Genomic DNA, 16,090 nt, shown 5'->3' with positions numbered 1-16,090 from the left:
TGTGCTTTATTCAGCGTTAAAACTATATGCCATGTCTCATTTGACTATGAGACAGAGGAATGCCAGTTTTCCATGCTCTTAACATTATACATTTGCTGCTTAGATGAACATTAGCTTCAACAGCTTTTTGATCTCTGTAATTTTATTTTATTGCCCCTAAATAGATCTAATTCGGGGGACTGTGAAAAGATGTGCTTGAAGATGCGATTGAAATGCTGCTGTGGGGGTGTGGTGAGCATTTGTATCACACAGAGTTCTTCATCTGGCAGTCAGGCTTCAGTGTTACTTGAAAGCATGGCTATTCCTTTAATAAGGAAAACTGGCTTTGGATAAAAGATACCCCATTAGTGCTTCTGTCTCTCTTCTTTCCTAGAATAGCATCACAATAATAATAATGGGGAGGGGGGAGTTGTACTGAACTGAGAGGATCGGTTCCTGCTTCCTGGGTGGCAGTGATGACGGAAGTCCCCGCTTGCAGAATATGTATGGTTGAGTTTCAGACATACTCTCTCCTCCTTTCTGAGCTCTTTAAGGAAGTAGGCAGCTCGAAATAGAGGAGTGGTTACATAAAAATAATTGTGAGGGGGAGGGAGGGAAGAAAAAAACCCACCTCCCGACCAAATCATTCCTCCCACTCAGTTCAGGCTTTCACTTAGGCAAGCGGCTCAAAGTTCTGCTCACCTGCTCTTCGAACAGGAGGAGAAAAAAGCACGTTTGGAGGGGAAGCGAGAAAGAAAGAGGGAGACCGCTGCAAGGAACTTGCTTGGATCAATCTCAGGTGAGTGTCTCTGGCCGTCACAGATGAGGGGGGCAGGCAGGAAAGGTGGATGTTTCTTGTCAAGGCAGGTTTCCTCGCCTGCTCAGAGGAATGTTACAGCTCTCTCACTCTGGTCTGTGACACATAGCTTGCAGGCAGGGAGAACTGCAGGCGAAACCAGGAAGTAGGCAAGGAGAGGTTTATCAGACGAGGCCTGTGGGGAAATGGGGGCTCTTTGGAAGTGACCTCTAGCCCTTCTTCAGCTTTGTAGCCTGGTTCCAGCAGCAGAAGGGGGACTTCCATGTAACTCTTTCCGTCCTTTCTCAGCGGCCCTTTGCTTCAAAGGTAAGGGCATTAATATAACAGGCAAGGTTGTGGTGTTGCCTGGGTGGGTGTCTTCCTTCCAGATGTGGCAGTGCTGTGGGAATGGAGGTCGGACTTTGCTGCCCAAGTTTGACTCTTGAGGTAAAGACAAGTTTGTTTGGGTATTTTTGCCACACTGTGATGCAGCATGAAACTGAACATGTGGGAACCAGAAAACATGAAACTCGTTGCCACAGGGTCTGTCTTTTAGGGCTTGTTCTTAAGTCTTGTGTTTTGAGTGCCAGCCTGCTCAGGGTGTCAGCAAGGCTCAAATAATCTCTGAAGTTCCAAGCAGCTTGCGGGGGGGGGGGGGGGAGGGGTAAGGGTGCATCAAGTCCTGCGGTCAAGCAACTAAGAGCTGTGTCAATATTTGCACAGAAAAGGTGACACCCATGCATATTTTAAATGTGTGACTTCAGGCCAGGGAAGTCTCCGGGAAAAGACATGTGAAAAATCTGAAGTTCCTCATTTTAAAACAATCTGAAATGCCACTGCTAGAACAAAGGGTGCCAAATCTCATGCTGTATTTAACTTGAAGTCTTGGTATCTGGTTGTGCAGTGATAACTGTTTGAGTGTGTTTCAAGCTGGCAGTTTTCTGGCCAGACCACTTACAGAATTGACTGGCCAGAAACAGGGAACAGTTGGTCGTCATTCCACCATTGCTGTCTCTGATTCCCAAGTTTGTGCTCGGTTTGCCAGGAACTGGCTGGCATGAAGCAAGGAGGCAAGATTGTGCAGGATTTTTCTAGATTGTATCCTAACAGTGCAATCCTAAAGAGAGGTACTCCCTTTGAAGTCCACTGAAAACAATGGGCTTCAAAGGGTTTTCCTCTGCTTCGGATAGTGCTCTAAACATGTTACATGATCTAGCATTAGAACAAGTAGCATGTTATTCAAAAGCCACAAAGAATCTTATGGCACCTTTGCAATTATTGTGACAGACGTTTTCATAGGCTGCTAGAGCCCACTTTGTATGATGCATCTGATGAAGTGGGCTGTGTGATCGACAAAAGCGTCTGCTACAATATTGATACTAATCTTAAAGGCAGCAAGAAACACAAAGGTTGTTGCAAACGTTAGCTTTGTCTTAATTGCATGCTTTGTACAGTGTTTGGAGAGCCGCTTCTTTTTCTGCCAGTGTTAAAAATATGGTTATATTGACTTTTTGGAAGACTGGGAAGCATGGATTCTTGCCATATAACAGGAGAGGTGGATTTGAACATTTTTTAAAAACATCCCAGATTTTACTACAGGCACTAATGTAATGTTGAAGAAAACCATTTACTTAAATTAGCACCTGCATCTTAAGGTTGCATGCTTTGCACAGTGCTCATTTTATTTTTTTAATTTGCAGAATTTTGGGAATTGGATTCTTTTGATTGTTGCACATCTTTGAAGAGAAGGACCAAGTCTTTGTAATTTGTGGAGAGGCAGAAAGTGGAGCAGCCCTTGATTTCTAAAGAATGTCAAATGTTCAGGCTTAAACTCACCTGACCCTGTTCTTCTTTGTCTCTGAAAGCATTTCCCTTTATCCTGGGTGCAAGAGACTGGCTGCCTGAGGTTCCCCGGCGTTCAAGGAATGGCACCTCAAAGGTGGTCTTTATTTTTCCTTGACATATTTCAGTACAGAGGGCCCACTTTGAAAATAAATTTCATAGTTAATCCCTGCTGAATCCAGATTCAAGTGGTACCATAAGAAAGAACTTAGAATGGTGGGGTTTGAGGAAAATCTCCCCTTCCTCCAAATTTACTTACTGCTTTGTTGTGATTCTTTTTGTAGAAAAGTTGAGATAGGTATGCAATCCAGGAGTTTTGGATGTGTTTTATTTCAGTGGGAGGTGGGGAATGTCAGGTTTTATGTGTTAAGTAACTCATGTCCAAATCTCAGTGCAAAGAGCTCTCTCTGGCTTATCATGTATGTGTAAAAAAGCTCTCAACTTCTTCTGATTTTCTTACCTCCAAGAGGAATTCTATTCTTTGTAAATTTTCAGTGCTATCTTACACTTGCAAAAGTATGTGGCTGTTTGGTATATTTGTGTATGGGGGGGGGGGGGGGCTGTGCCTACTGGTTCTGGGCACTGGTTGCAATCCTGTAGAGTTTACCCCACCCCCTAAGCTGCATGAAGCTTAGAAGTATGAACCTCCTCCTTAGGCCTATATTGGTGATTTTGTGTTAACTGCACAGGAAATGTGCATGGGTTTTTTTTTGCGGGGGGTGGGGGTCTGGTGATCTGTGCACATTTTCTACAGCTCTCATATCCAGTAGGATGTGGAGAGGGTGTAGTACGGAAAATGGCTGCAAATCCTGTAGTCATGAAAAAATTATGTAAACCATGCATGTTTGCATATATTTGCATTTGTTTACATTTGCTTGCCTGCAGAGCCTCAAAGCCCTGATGCAGATTTATGTATCTCACCCAACACCACCCCCCCCCCCGCCCAGTACTGGCAAGGCAAGGGGCGCTAGAACCTCACAAAGCAAGGCATGAGGTCAACAGCCATTTGGTGGTGATTCTCCCCAACATCGGACACTTAGAGGTATACTGCATTTGAACATGGCTGTTCAAAATAGTTGTCGGGCCTAATAGCCATTGATCCACTATTTCTCCATAAATTTGTCTACAGCTTCACTAATGCCACCATTGGCCATCTCCTGCTCTTGTGGAGCAATAAAGTGAGACAGTCAACTGATGAGTTTCTGAAAGCCCAAAGGTATGAGATGAAGGCATACAGGAGAAGAACCCTGCCGCAACTATCATATATATGTGAATCATGCAGGGAAGAGATGGCCACACATGGATTCAGATATCTGATAGCATCTGGCTGCTAGCTAACATCAGGAGACCTATGTGCCCTGTCAATTGATACTATTTTTATAATAATTTAAATGTCATGGCTTCCCTCAAAGAATCCTGGGAGCTGCCCTGACCTGGGTAGCCCAGGCAAGTCTGATCTCATCAGATCTTGGAAGCTTAGCAGGGCCAACTGTGGTTAGCACTTGGATGGTAGATTGTCCTTGAAATACCCAGTCAGGAGGCTGGGGGAGGCTTATTCAGCCATCTCCCTGAATATCCTCCAGGCCCCAAGTAGGGGTCATCAGAAGTCACCGTGACTTCCAGATGCACACACACACTCACATGTGCATGCGCACACAAAAATACAAAGATAACAAAAGAAAAAAAGAAGAAGGGAGCTGTAGTTTAATGTGAGTGCTGAGAGTTGTGTGAGAAATTCCAGATCCTTTCACTCCTTTACTCACCCGCAGCAGCACCCAAACTACAGTCTCCAAAGCTACAGTCCTAAACTTGTCTTTAAACTCAGCGAAACTGAAGCTGATAATTGGAAGCCCGGGGAGTTTGCATCAAACTATTCAGACATCTCAAACAAACTGCAGTTTGCTCAAGATGCAAAGAAGCCTGGTTTATTGTCAGGCTTCCACACTCTCTCCCTCCTGCTTTGTGCAGATATCAAAAACAGATTGACAATTTCCTGGTTTAGCAAGTCTTCAGAATGCATTTTGTTGTGACTTTTGAATGAAGAGACCTTAACCAATTGGTTTTAAAAAAATTCTAGTCACCAGGATTCTAAACCATGATTTAATTCAGATGTTTCAACAAACTGGGATAAGAATGAACCCTTCCTTCCTAAATCAGGAAGATATGACTCACTTCAACAAATACAGGAAGCGGGACCCTGTGAGCCTACAGACAAAACCAAGTTCATGCTTGTTGTGAACAACTCAGGATTGTTCATGATGTCTGAATGTAGCCTGAGTAATCCAGCAAGTTTTGTTACAGGAGTAAGTAAAGTGGCATTCATGATATCTCCACGTCTTTTCACAGGTGCTGACTGTCGGTATTGTGACAGGGAGATAAAGATGCATTCTGTGGGTGTCGATTCAGTAGACTTTGCCTGAGAGAGAATGAAAAATGAGTGTTTGGAGAATATATGTGGTCACGTGGAGTGAAGAGGCACAATTTGCTTCTTAAACTGTGGAAAATTTTAGATGAAATATGCTTGCTCTCTCTCTCTCCTTCCCTCCTCCCCCATAGTGCCTGTTTAGGAACTAATGTGGTGTAAAGGTTAGAGTGTCAGGCTAAGATTGGAGAGACCCTGTGCCAAATCCCACTGGGAGCCTAACTCCATGTGTATAAAGTGACATCAGCAGAACAAGAACAAAAAAAAATGCCAGGTGATGGGTGACTGGTTTATTATCATACAAAGCCCCTATGCATTTTGCTGTGCAGGCTTTATCCGGGGGATCACAGAATTTACCTAGTGCTAGATTGCCTGACAAAGCTGGCATGATGAAAGGCATAGGGGCTTTGTATGATAATAAACCAGTCACCTGGCATTTGTCCCCTTTTATTTGCTGGCACATTGTTGGGTGTAACCCAGTTTTTCTTCAGTTATATCACCATGAGGACTTTCAGTCAGTCAAGTATCATTTGTGAGTCCCTCCTGGGAATTCCCTGCCCAGACGCATGGGGGCTCACTTTGATTTAGGATCATGGCACATGGGGAGATATGCTTATGCCTTCCCTCCATGGCATGTGCTTATGCCTTCCCTACTGGATCTTAAATGGATAGGAGGGGAGTATTTGCCCCATGGCTTCTTATTAAATCCTGCTTTGCCCTGCAAATGTAAATGCAAATTATATTCCCTGACATTATAGATTTCTTTCCTCTGCTTTCTTTACCACATGAACAAGAATCACATGTTCATAAAAAACACAAGAGAAGGGTTGCGAGGTCCTCTCCTGGCCACTGGTGGGAGGGAAGTGGGAGTTGCCAGATCCAGGTTGGGAACCTCCTGGAGATGGCGCCTGAGGAGGGCAGGAACTTCAGTGGGGTACAATGCCATAGAATCCACCTTCCAAGGCATCCATTTTCTCAAGGGGAACTGATCTCTGTAGTCTGGAGATGAGTTGTAATTCTGGGAGATCCTTAGGGTTGCCAAGTCTGTCTGCTGCTGTGCAAAGCTCTAGGATTTGTGGTAAAAACACTATGGCACCATAGAGTTTTTACCGTGAATCCTAAAACACTGCGCAGCAGCGGAGGGACTTTATCGCGAATCCTAGAGCATCCTCGGCACAACATACCCAATGTGATGACATCATTTCTGGGTGACATCATCACACAGGGTTTTTTGGGGTGGGGATCCCCTCCCCCCCAGCAGCCTGCTCCATGCCAGTGGGTTGGGGCTTTCAAGCCAAGGGATCCCTGCCTCTGGTGGGAGCTTGGCAACCCTAGAGATGCCCAGGTCCCACCTGGAGGATAGTGTCCCTATGTGGAAAATGGTCTGAATGTTTAAACACCCCCATGATATGTGAAGGGGGGGCAGGAGAGGAGGAGAAAGGATTGTCTAGTGTTCCATCTTCCACTGTAGCTGTACCTTGAACAGGGCTTTAACAGGTTAAAGATTAAGAGCATAAGAGAAGGCATGTTGGATCAGGCCAATGGCCCATTCAGTCCAACACTCTGTGTCACACAGTGGCCAATATATATATGCGTGTGTGTGTGTATACACACACACATATATATATACACCTGTTAATTGCCACAGATGAGCTCTAAAGGCACAAGAGCAGGGGACAGAAATGAAGTTGGCATCCTGCTTCCCCCAAACAGCTACACCAGCCCCATGCACCGTACCTGGCCCCATGTTGATCATATCAACAAACAAAGCAGTCTTGTACTGAATCATCCCTATGGTTTCTCTAGTCTGGTGCAGTCTCTACTTTGACCAGCAGCAGTTCTCCAAGGCTTCAGTACACCTCCCCTGTTTGTTTGTTTGTTTCCTTTATTCCTTTCTCACGGAGACTCAAGGGGAAATCACATAATTATGAAGAAGAAAAAATACAACAAAAGGCGGGAAAGTGTAGAAGGCGTGCCATAAATAAGGCAAAAGATGACAAAAATTAGAAGAGAAAATACAGTAAAAATACAATACATACAATAAGCAGTGTCGTAAAGCCCCATCCAATTTCCTTTTTAAAAGGTGGCAGCATAACAGAAGGGAGAGAGTTCTCTCGACCTTCTCAGACAAGATCCCTGGAAGGAGAGTTAGGAGGTACCCTAAAAATGCCTTGGGAGGCCACATCCACATGAGAATGCATTTCTGTTCTTGGGATCCTTGGGTTGATTTCATCTCTTTGCAGTGTTCTTGCAGAACAGCTGCTGTTGGTGAACATCGTGTTCTCTCTCTTTCTTCCTGAACAAAAAGACACTCCTACCTCTTCCTTTCTTTTTTCTCTTTTAGCCACCCTTGATCATAACTACTAGAGAGCCTGTGAATGGAGGGCACTGTGGGGGTGAGTTGGGGGTGGGAACTCACCCTTCATCACCTTTGGGAAAGGGATTGTGTTTTGAGGCTGATGTCTGCAGGCACTCTTCCTCTCCTGGAGACATCAAGCAATGCAAGTTCCATCACAAATCAAACACTGGCCATCCACAGTAGGATTCTGGAACTGATGGGATCTTTAGCACCAGCATTTGTTCTGGTGTGCTAACATTTTACAGCATCTTTGTTCCTATGCCTTTTTAAAAACAGCCCAACACGTGAAAACTTAACTGGTAAAGCTTTTTAAGGGAACACGCATGAAGTTGCCTTATACTGAATCAGACCATTGATCTGTCAAAGTCAGTATTGTCTATGTAGTTTGGCCGTGGCTCTACAGGGTCTTAAGCTGAGATTTTTCACATCACCTGGCCCTTTCAACTGGAGATGCCTGGGATTGAACCTGGGACATTCTGCATGCAAAGCAGGTTCTACTGAGTCACAGCCCCACTGGCTAGATTTCTCAGGGTTCAGCTGATGTTCAAGGTACAGCAGGGGAAAAGACGGCAACCACCCTTCTGTCTTTGAATTGCTGGAAAGTTGTATGTCCTTAGAAAAAGGTTCCAGATATGTACCAGCATGGGAGAGGGAATGTATACAGCCTGGTATTAAGGATGATGATGATGGCAGATGATCCAACAAGAAATTTCTAAGATCTTGGGATATGAATTCAAGAAATCTGCAGAGACTTTTCTGTTGGGATTACAAATGGAAAAATTTCCAAAAGAAGATAGAACTATAATTTGGTACTTGCTTTCAGCTTCTAGGACACTATATGCGCAGTTATGGAAGCAAGAAAAAATACCAGAAAAATGGGATTGGATTGTAAAAGTTATGACATGCAGTGAGATGGACAAATTAACAAGAACTTTAAGAGACTATGATTTAGAAGATTTTAAAAGGGAGTGGAAAAAATTTAGAAGTTATGTAGAAGACGAGTGGAAAGTAAAAGGACTTTGGACAATTTTTGATAATGATTAAACTTTAGAAGAAAGAAGAATATTAATTTTAGTTCTTAGGAATTAAGGGTACCTTTTAATGTTAGTATTTTGAGTAAATAACACTTGCGGGGGTCAAGTAATGGGGGACGGGTGATTAGAAAGAAGCATATGGGATAGATGAAAAGAAGTTATTAATGGAAATTGTTACGATATGTTATCAATAAAATTGTTTAAAAAGGAAGGATGATGATGGTGGTAAGGTGCGTCATATGATGTGTGGATGCTGCAGGAAAAGGAAAAGCCTCACTGGTATTTGCTAGCATTTTTCGAAATGTTAAAAGGGCAATTGAGAGATCCCGCTGTAGTGGCGCAGTAGGGACCACTCTGAATAGGAAGCAAAGAATTAAATCAGTATTGGCAGTGATATCTTTACCTACCTTGTCCTTTTGACCGGAGATGTTAGGGATTGAACCCGCAACCTGCTGCATGTAAAGCAGATGCTCTAGCACTGAGCCATGACCTCTTCCCTAAATCTCATGTCAATTCTCTTTCCTCCCCCAGGCCATAGTGCCTCATTTGCAATATCTTCTATCTGGCATCTTTGAGCAGGTTGTTTTTTGCCCCTTGCAGGATGAAGCAGTCAGTGGAACAGAGCAGGGCCAAGGAAATACTTAACATGATGACATCAAATCAAATAGTAAAATGACCTATATATAGTAGAAAAGGAGGAAGTAGGACTCGGTTTTGTTTGTTTGTTTTAGTGGCAGCCCAGTGGTGTTTTGTAACTTTTACTTCTGCCCTGAGTTTCTCTCAGAAGCTGGGCTGAGATCTTCCAAGACTGTGTGGTGCCTAGCATGAAATGCAGTGTAGACTCACTCACAGCCTTCAAGCCAACCATCCATTGTCTGCTCACAGTTCTGTGAGTTGCACCCCAGCAGTCTCTGAATCATTGCAAGATATCTCCAGTTGGGTCTGAGATCAGCAGTAGCACTTGGCTCACGTGCAGAAGACCTCTGGTTCCCTGACCAACCCAGTTGAGAAGAACTCTAGTAGAAGCTACTGGGAAACACATTTTCTGCTGTTGGTTGGAGTAGACCATGCTGGTCCCAACAGTCTGACTCACTATAAGACAACTAGAGAGATTCATGTTTGCATTCCTCTCGGATCATGTGCCTCAGACACCTGAGGCTGCAATATGAGAGCTATCTCTCTTTCAGGGGGCTACATTAGCATGATGAGAACTTGGATTTGACAGCTTCCCTGCAGATGTCATTGTGTAGCAGGTCTCACTGTTTGATTGCTTCTCTGCATGACCCACTTGCAACACAGCCCACAAGTTCCTGAGTACTAGTTCAGCATGATTTCACAAAATCCCACAAACACATCTCCATCCCTGATCAGTGAATTTATAAATGATGTGGTATGTGAAGAAGCAAGCAGTGCCTCATGAAAGGTCTCACCCTGCCACAAATTTGGTTAGTCTTTAAGGTGCTACTGGACTCTTGCTCTTTTCTAGTGTTCTCCAAAGTGCAGGTCTCTTGGTTGCATTTTGAAGTCTCTTTCCAGCTGCTAGGACACCTGGTACCTTTCAGAACTGCAGGTTTCCTGAGAAAGGTCAGTGCTTCTCTCCCCCGCCTCCATGCTCATGTGCTCACAGTAGGAACAGATGAATGCAGGAAAGAACATCCTGAGTTATCAGATGTGAGCCACTATGAAACGCAACCAGTGTTGCTGCACTCATGTGAGCAAAGGCCAGATAAGGAATGTCTCTCTATCTGTCTAATTTATATCTCACCATTCCTCCTAGAAGAAGCAACATACATGGTTTTCTCTCTTTTCACAATAACCCTGTACGTTAGGTAGACAGTGTCTGGCCCTGAATCACCATTTTGATGGTAGAGTGTGTGTGTGTTGGGAGGGGGGGGGGTTGAACCTGGGTCTCCCAGATGCTCACCCAATGCTCTAACCACTGTACTATAGAGGTTCTCCAGGGCGAGCAGATGAAAAGTGGGATGACAGGGCTGCTGTGGCATCTCTAGTGGTGGCATCTGACTCATGACATAGTCCAAACTAGACAGGACACTTTGCCCAGGTACCTCCTCAGGTCCAGTCGACACACATTGTTTTGGAGTTCCCCTCTTGGAATTCAATTCCCAGGCATATAGGGGGCTCAATTTGGACCAGGACTGCAATGCTTAAGGCTTCCCCCCCCCCCCACACACAACATGCTCCTGTCCTGAACCTGCCCTGGGGACTTGCTATTTGCCTTGAGGGGCAACTGCACTCCTTGCAACAGGGGGTCGCCTGGTAGTCCTCCCTCTCCTGAGGATAAATCTATTAAGGGGGCTGCTTGCAAACCTGTAGGTGGCTGGAGATCTCCCAGGATTACGACTGATCTCCAGATGACTGAAATAAGTTCCTCTGGAGAAAATGGCTGCCTTGCAGGGTGGGGTCTATGGCATTATGCCCAGCTGAGGTCCTTCCCCACTCCAAACCCTGCCCTCCCCAGGCTCCCCCCTCCCCCCACAAGAAACTCAAGGTATGTCCCTGAGCACAAATTGACAACACTGGCTGTTTTCCTGCTGCTATGGAACAGCAGTCCAGGAAAGGAGTCAGCTGGCAGATCTGTAGAACATATGGGGCTGCTTGAACATGATATTCGCATGAACCCGGGTTTCTTCCTTTCTATATTGCTTCTTTCCCTGCACCTTGAAAAGCAGCCTGATACACAAAAATAAAGCAAGTGAATAACTTCAGGTAGAAGGAGCTTGAAGAAGCTGTTATAGGACTGTTATACATGTGAGGATGACTAAAGAGGGGTCCCTTCCCAGCTCTACCATCAGATATAAGAAGTTCCCTCTAAGTGTGGATGCAATAAGCACAGGTGTCATACAGAGTCACTCTCATCAGGGTGTCAGGCTTGGCTGTCGCTTGCTACTTGGCTTCTGTTTGGGAACAAACCTCCACCTGGCACTGCGTAATGTGTGAAAGCATGTTTGTGGCACTGACAGTAACTGCTGAAACAGGAAAAGGGAGTCAGACCAGATGAGGTGCTGGAATATTGGTGAATGAATGGCTGATGTGCTTTCTATGCTAAATAGACCCTGGGGCAGGGGAGAAGGGAGGATGCCCAAGATTCATACCTCCAGTCTGGCACAGCTGTACTCTTTTCTTTAGTCACTTCAACAGGAGGGCAGGGAGTGGGAAGATGTTGATGACAGAGCTGTAAGAATTCCCAAGAAATATTTCTGGTGCAATTATAACAAAATGCAAAGGAAGTCTTTAAAACCTGGCTGGAAAGTTGGATTTGCTCTTGCTAAGGACCACCTTTGCAATCTTTAATTGATTTCTCTGTTAAACAGAAAGGCCAACCTGTGACCTTGGTGTGTAGGCTCAAAGGACAAGGTTGCCTGTGAAATTAACTTACTTTGAAAATCTTACTCATCCAGTTCACACATCATAATGTCCATGTATCCTCCACAAGCACTTTCAACATATGCATTCTAGGCAGGACCGGATCTACATATTTTTTGAGGGGGGCAAAATTAAAAAATGACACCCCCTTTTGGGCCATTCTATATTATGGTCCCATATAATACAATGGACTCCATACCCAATTTGGTGCCCCCCCTCTGTTGGCGCACGGGGCAAGCACCCCTCTCCCCGCCCCCCCCCGATCCGGCCCTGATTCTAGGAGATTCCCTCCAGGAATGAAACTCCAGATGTGCATCGTCCAATTCAGATTGCACAGAGGGAGGGAATATAAGCATCCCCCCACTCACCATTTCCCAAACCTGAAACAGGTTGGGGAACTGCTGTTTGCCCATCAAGGAAGCATACATGTCCTGATGACTACATGTAACTTTTGGCAACAGAACAAATAACTGCTTCAGGGCCCTTTCACATAAGAAGACAATGGCACAAAGGGGAGAGGAATCTCCAGTGAAAAGGCTGCAGTAAGAGGTGGTGTGAAGGCCTCTTCCAAGACCCTGGAGAGCTGCTGCTAGTCCAAGTAGACAATACTGATCACTGGTCTATCTCAGTATAAAATAGCTTTGTGCGTTCGATTATCTATAAGACTGTAAGCAACCTTGCAAGTGCGGGAGGGCTATTGCTTAATGGTGGTGCTTTGAATGCAAAAACCCCAGGATTAGGGTTAATCTCTGGCATCTCTCTCCAATTAGAGAGATCTTGTACAGTGGAGAGGGAAAGGCCCTCTTCATGGGTTGCTTTGGTGATATAAGGACAGCTGGAACAAAGGGGAGGGGATGGAACTTGCTCATGGAGGCTCCTTTTACTTATCTTCTCTTTCATGGCACAATGGTGTTAACAGTGGTGTTCCTTCAAGATCTCAAAGTCATATGCTCAGTGGTCAGACCCAGGATTTTGTATTAGGGTTGCCAACTCTGACTTAAGAAATTCCTGGAGGCAAGAAGGGACATTTATGCACTGTTGGTGGTCTTGCCCAGAGGTTAGAAAATACTGATAGTTGTTGGTTGGCAAGATCATAGATATTACAGGCTGTACAATTCCATTCAGGTCTGAATCAATTTTATTGAATTACTGACCAAATAATACTCTTGGACCATTACAAGTTGAACTTCTGTCATTGATGCTGGTTGAAGCAAAAACTATTTTAGTACAATACTGGAAAACCAAAAACATTCCTATGGTACATCAATGGTTTTTGAAGGTCTGGAACTTTGTGATCAAAGATAAAATAACTACCCAAATACAGCAAATGGAAAATCCTGAGTTAAATAATAATTTTATAGAGAAACGGTTAGTATTCTTTCAATATGTAAATAAAGTTTTGAAGGATTGTCCTGTGCCAGCTAAATATCTAGATTTTGTGTTGTTTTGGTTCACTGATGTAGATTGTGGTAAAGCTGCAGTACAGCAGTCGGAGCCCTCTGCTCACAACCTGAGTTCGATCCCGGTGGAAGCTGGTTCAGCTAGCCGACTCCAGGTTGACTCAGCCTTCTATCTTTCCGAGGTTGGTAAAATTACCCAGCTTGCTGGGGAGAAATTGTAGATGACTGGCAAACCACCCCATAAAAAGTCTGCTGTGAAAACGTGAAAGCAACGTCACCCCAGAGTCGAAAATGACTCGTGCTTGCACAGGGGACTACCTTTACCTTTTTAATGTGCTTATTTAAGTTATTGTTATATATGTAAAGGATTTTAAATGTAATGTATGTGAAGGATTTTTAATGTATGGCAAAGTTGTTTTTTTTTAAAAAAAATTCCTGGAGGATTGATGGCAGTGCTTGGGAAGGGCTGAGTTTGGGGAACGTCAGATAGCTCTGCTGTTATATCACTCTAGGGCTTCTGTTTCTCCTAGACTCCTATCATAGAGAGTGTCCTCTAAAGCTGCCATTTTCTCTGGGGGAACTGATCTTGAGTCTGGTTGTGATTTCAGAAGCTCCAAACCACACATTTTGCCAAATAAGTCCTTGTAGTGGTTTATAATCAGATCATAAAACAAACAATAAAAGCTATTTAAAAGTGCTCCTCTCACTTTTCAGGGATTTTACCTTGTGGAAAGGAGGCATTTGATTTAAAACAATTTTATTCCAGTAACATAGGGTAACAATCAATGCTTGCATTATTAATTACTTCTTTTTATCTATCCCATATATTACTTTTCTAACCCTCCCTCCCCCCATTACTTGACCCCCGCCGGTGTTGTATACTTAAAATACTAATATTTAAAGGTACCCTTAACTAATAAAACAAAAATTTCTATTTTTCTTTCTTTTAAAACTGAATCATTATCAAAAATTGTCCAATGTCCTTTTATTCTCCACTCTTTTTCTATATAACTTCTAAACTTCTTCCACTCCAATTTAAAAGTTTCTAGATCATAGTCTCTTAAAATTCTTGTCAATTTGTCCATTTCACTCCCATTTCTCTGGTATTTATTCTTGCTTCCACAACTGCGCATACAATGTCCTAGCAGCTGAGAGCAAGTACCAAATTATAGTTCTATCTTCTTTTGGAATTTTTTCTATATATAATCCCAACAGAAAAGTCTCTGCAACTTTCTTGATTTCATATCCCAAGATCTTAGATATTTCTTGTTGAATCATCTGCCAATACTTTTTTGCTCTTTCACAAGTCCACCACATATGGTTTTTACACTTCCAACATCTATCTGGCATCTTATTGTTCATCTTTGCCAACTTTTTTAGAAGTTATATACCATCTATACATCATTTTAAAACAGGTCTCTTTAATACTATGACATGTTGAAAGCTTTATAGAATTCTTCCAAAGATATTCCCAAGTTTCCATCTGTATTTCTTTATTTACATTAATTGCCCACTTAATTATTTGAGATTTCACTACTTCATCTTCTGTAGACCATTTCAAAAGCAGTTTATATAGTTTTGAAATTAATTTTTCATTATCTCCAAGCAGAACTATTTCCATTTCTGTTTGTTCTTTTTTTATTCCTTCAGTTTTAATGTCTTTTTCCATCAAACTCTTTATTCGTTGCTTTTGAAACCAGTCATATTTATTCACCTTTATTTCATTTTGAATGTCCAACATCTGTTTATCTTTTGCCCTCTTATCTTTATTGTTTAATGTTATCAATATTCCTCTCATTACTGCCTTATAGGCATCCCACACCGTCTGGAATGCAATATCTTCTCTGTCATTTATTTGGAAGAAAGCTTTGGTTTCGTTTTCTAGAGATGTCACTATTTCTTTATTCTGTAGTAAATCTTCATTTAATCTCCATCTTCTTGATTTTTTCAACGAATTTGTAATCCACATTATTGGGTTACTATCAACTCCTATTTTAGGCAAAATCTTAATTTTCTTTGTTATAAGGCTAAAATCTTTAGTGCCCCACAACATGTCAATTCTAGAAAAAGAATTATGTCTTGCTGAAAAGAAGGTATAGTCCCGTACTTCAGGATTAAATTTCCTCCATATATCTTCCAGATTTTCTTGTTTAACCAATTCAAAAGAAGATTTTGGCAATTTTCCTTCTTTATTATTTTTTTTGTCCAGATCTATCCAATGCATTCTGGATTGTTCCATTAAAGTACCCCATTATCAAAACTTGATCATATGTCAATTCATCAAGTTGTTGTGTAACATCCTTAAAAAATACATCCTTCGCTCCGTTTGGCTCCTACAATCCCAATAACAACGTTTTTTCCCCATTCACATTTATTTCTACTGCTACAAATCTTCCATTTTTATCTTTAAATACTAATTTCGGATCCAATTCCTGTTTAACATAAAAAATCACTCCCCTTTTCTTCTGCTCAGCCAGGGAATAAAATTCTAATCCCAATTGTTTATTCCATAAAAATTTATAATCCTTCTGTTTTATATGTACTTCTTGCAGAAAAACTATATTACAATTTTGCTTTTTAATCCAATGACATGCTGCCCTTCTTTGTTGTGGTGAATTTAGTCCATTTACATTCCAAGATAATAATTTGTAATCCATCATGGTGCAAATTCTTTATGTTCTTCATAAAATCTATGCAGTTCCTGTTCATTTGTAATTGTAATTCTTTTTCCTGAAGTTCAAAGCTCAAACCTTAAGGTATTATCCATCTTTACCTCATTTCATTTTCCCGTAATTTCTCTGTCAGTTTTTTGTATGTTCTTCTGTCATTTATCACTTGCCTTGGTAACTCCTTCATGATTCTTACTCTACTACC

The 16,090-nt window shown here is 42.6% G+C and overlaps 1 protein-coding gene across 4 annotated transcripts in view; it reads left to right on the top strand.

Annotated features, from left to right (window-relative positions):
• The first annotated feature begins 596 nt into the window (after window positions 1–596).
• Window positions 597–16,090, top strand: part of PTK2B (protein tyrosine kinase 2 beta) — a 128,510-nt gene continuing 113,016 nt past the window's right edge. For 2 of the 4 annotated variants that reach the window (XM_060250410.1, XM_060250408.1), the window contains exon 1: window positions 599–778. The gene's annotated coding sequence lies outside the window, so the exon portion shown is untranslated. Of the gene's footprint in view, window positions 779–873; window positions 1,103–16,090 lie in introns of those variants that run through there. The other 2 variants (XM_060250415.1, XM_060250409.1) reach the window with 2 other exon arrangements.

This window comes from Heteronotia binoei, chromosome 1 (assembly GCF_032191835.1).
Source record: "Heteronotia binoei isolate CCM8104 ecotype False Entrance Well chromosome 1, APGP_CSIRO_Hbin_v1, whole genome shotgun sequence".
Taxonomy (NCBI): Eukaryota; Metazoa; Chordata; class Lepidosauria; order Squamata; family Gekkonidae; genus Heteronotia; species Heteronotia binoei.
This window is presented reverse-complemented; position numbering and strand designations above follow the sequence as displayed.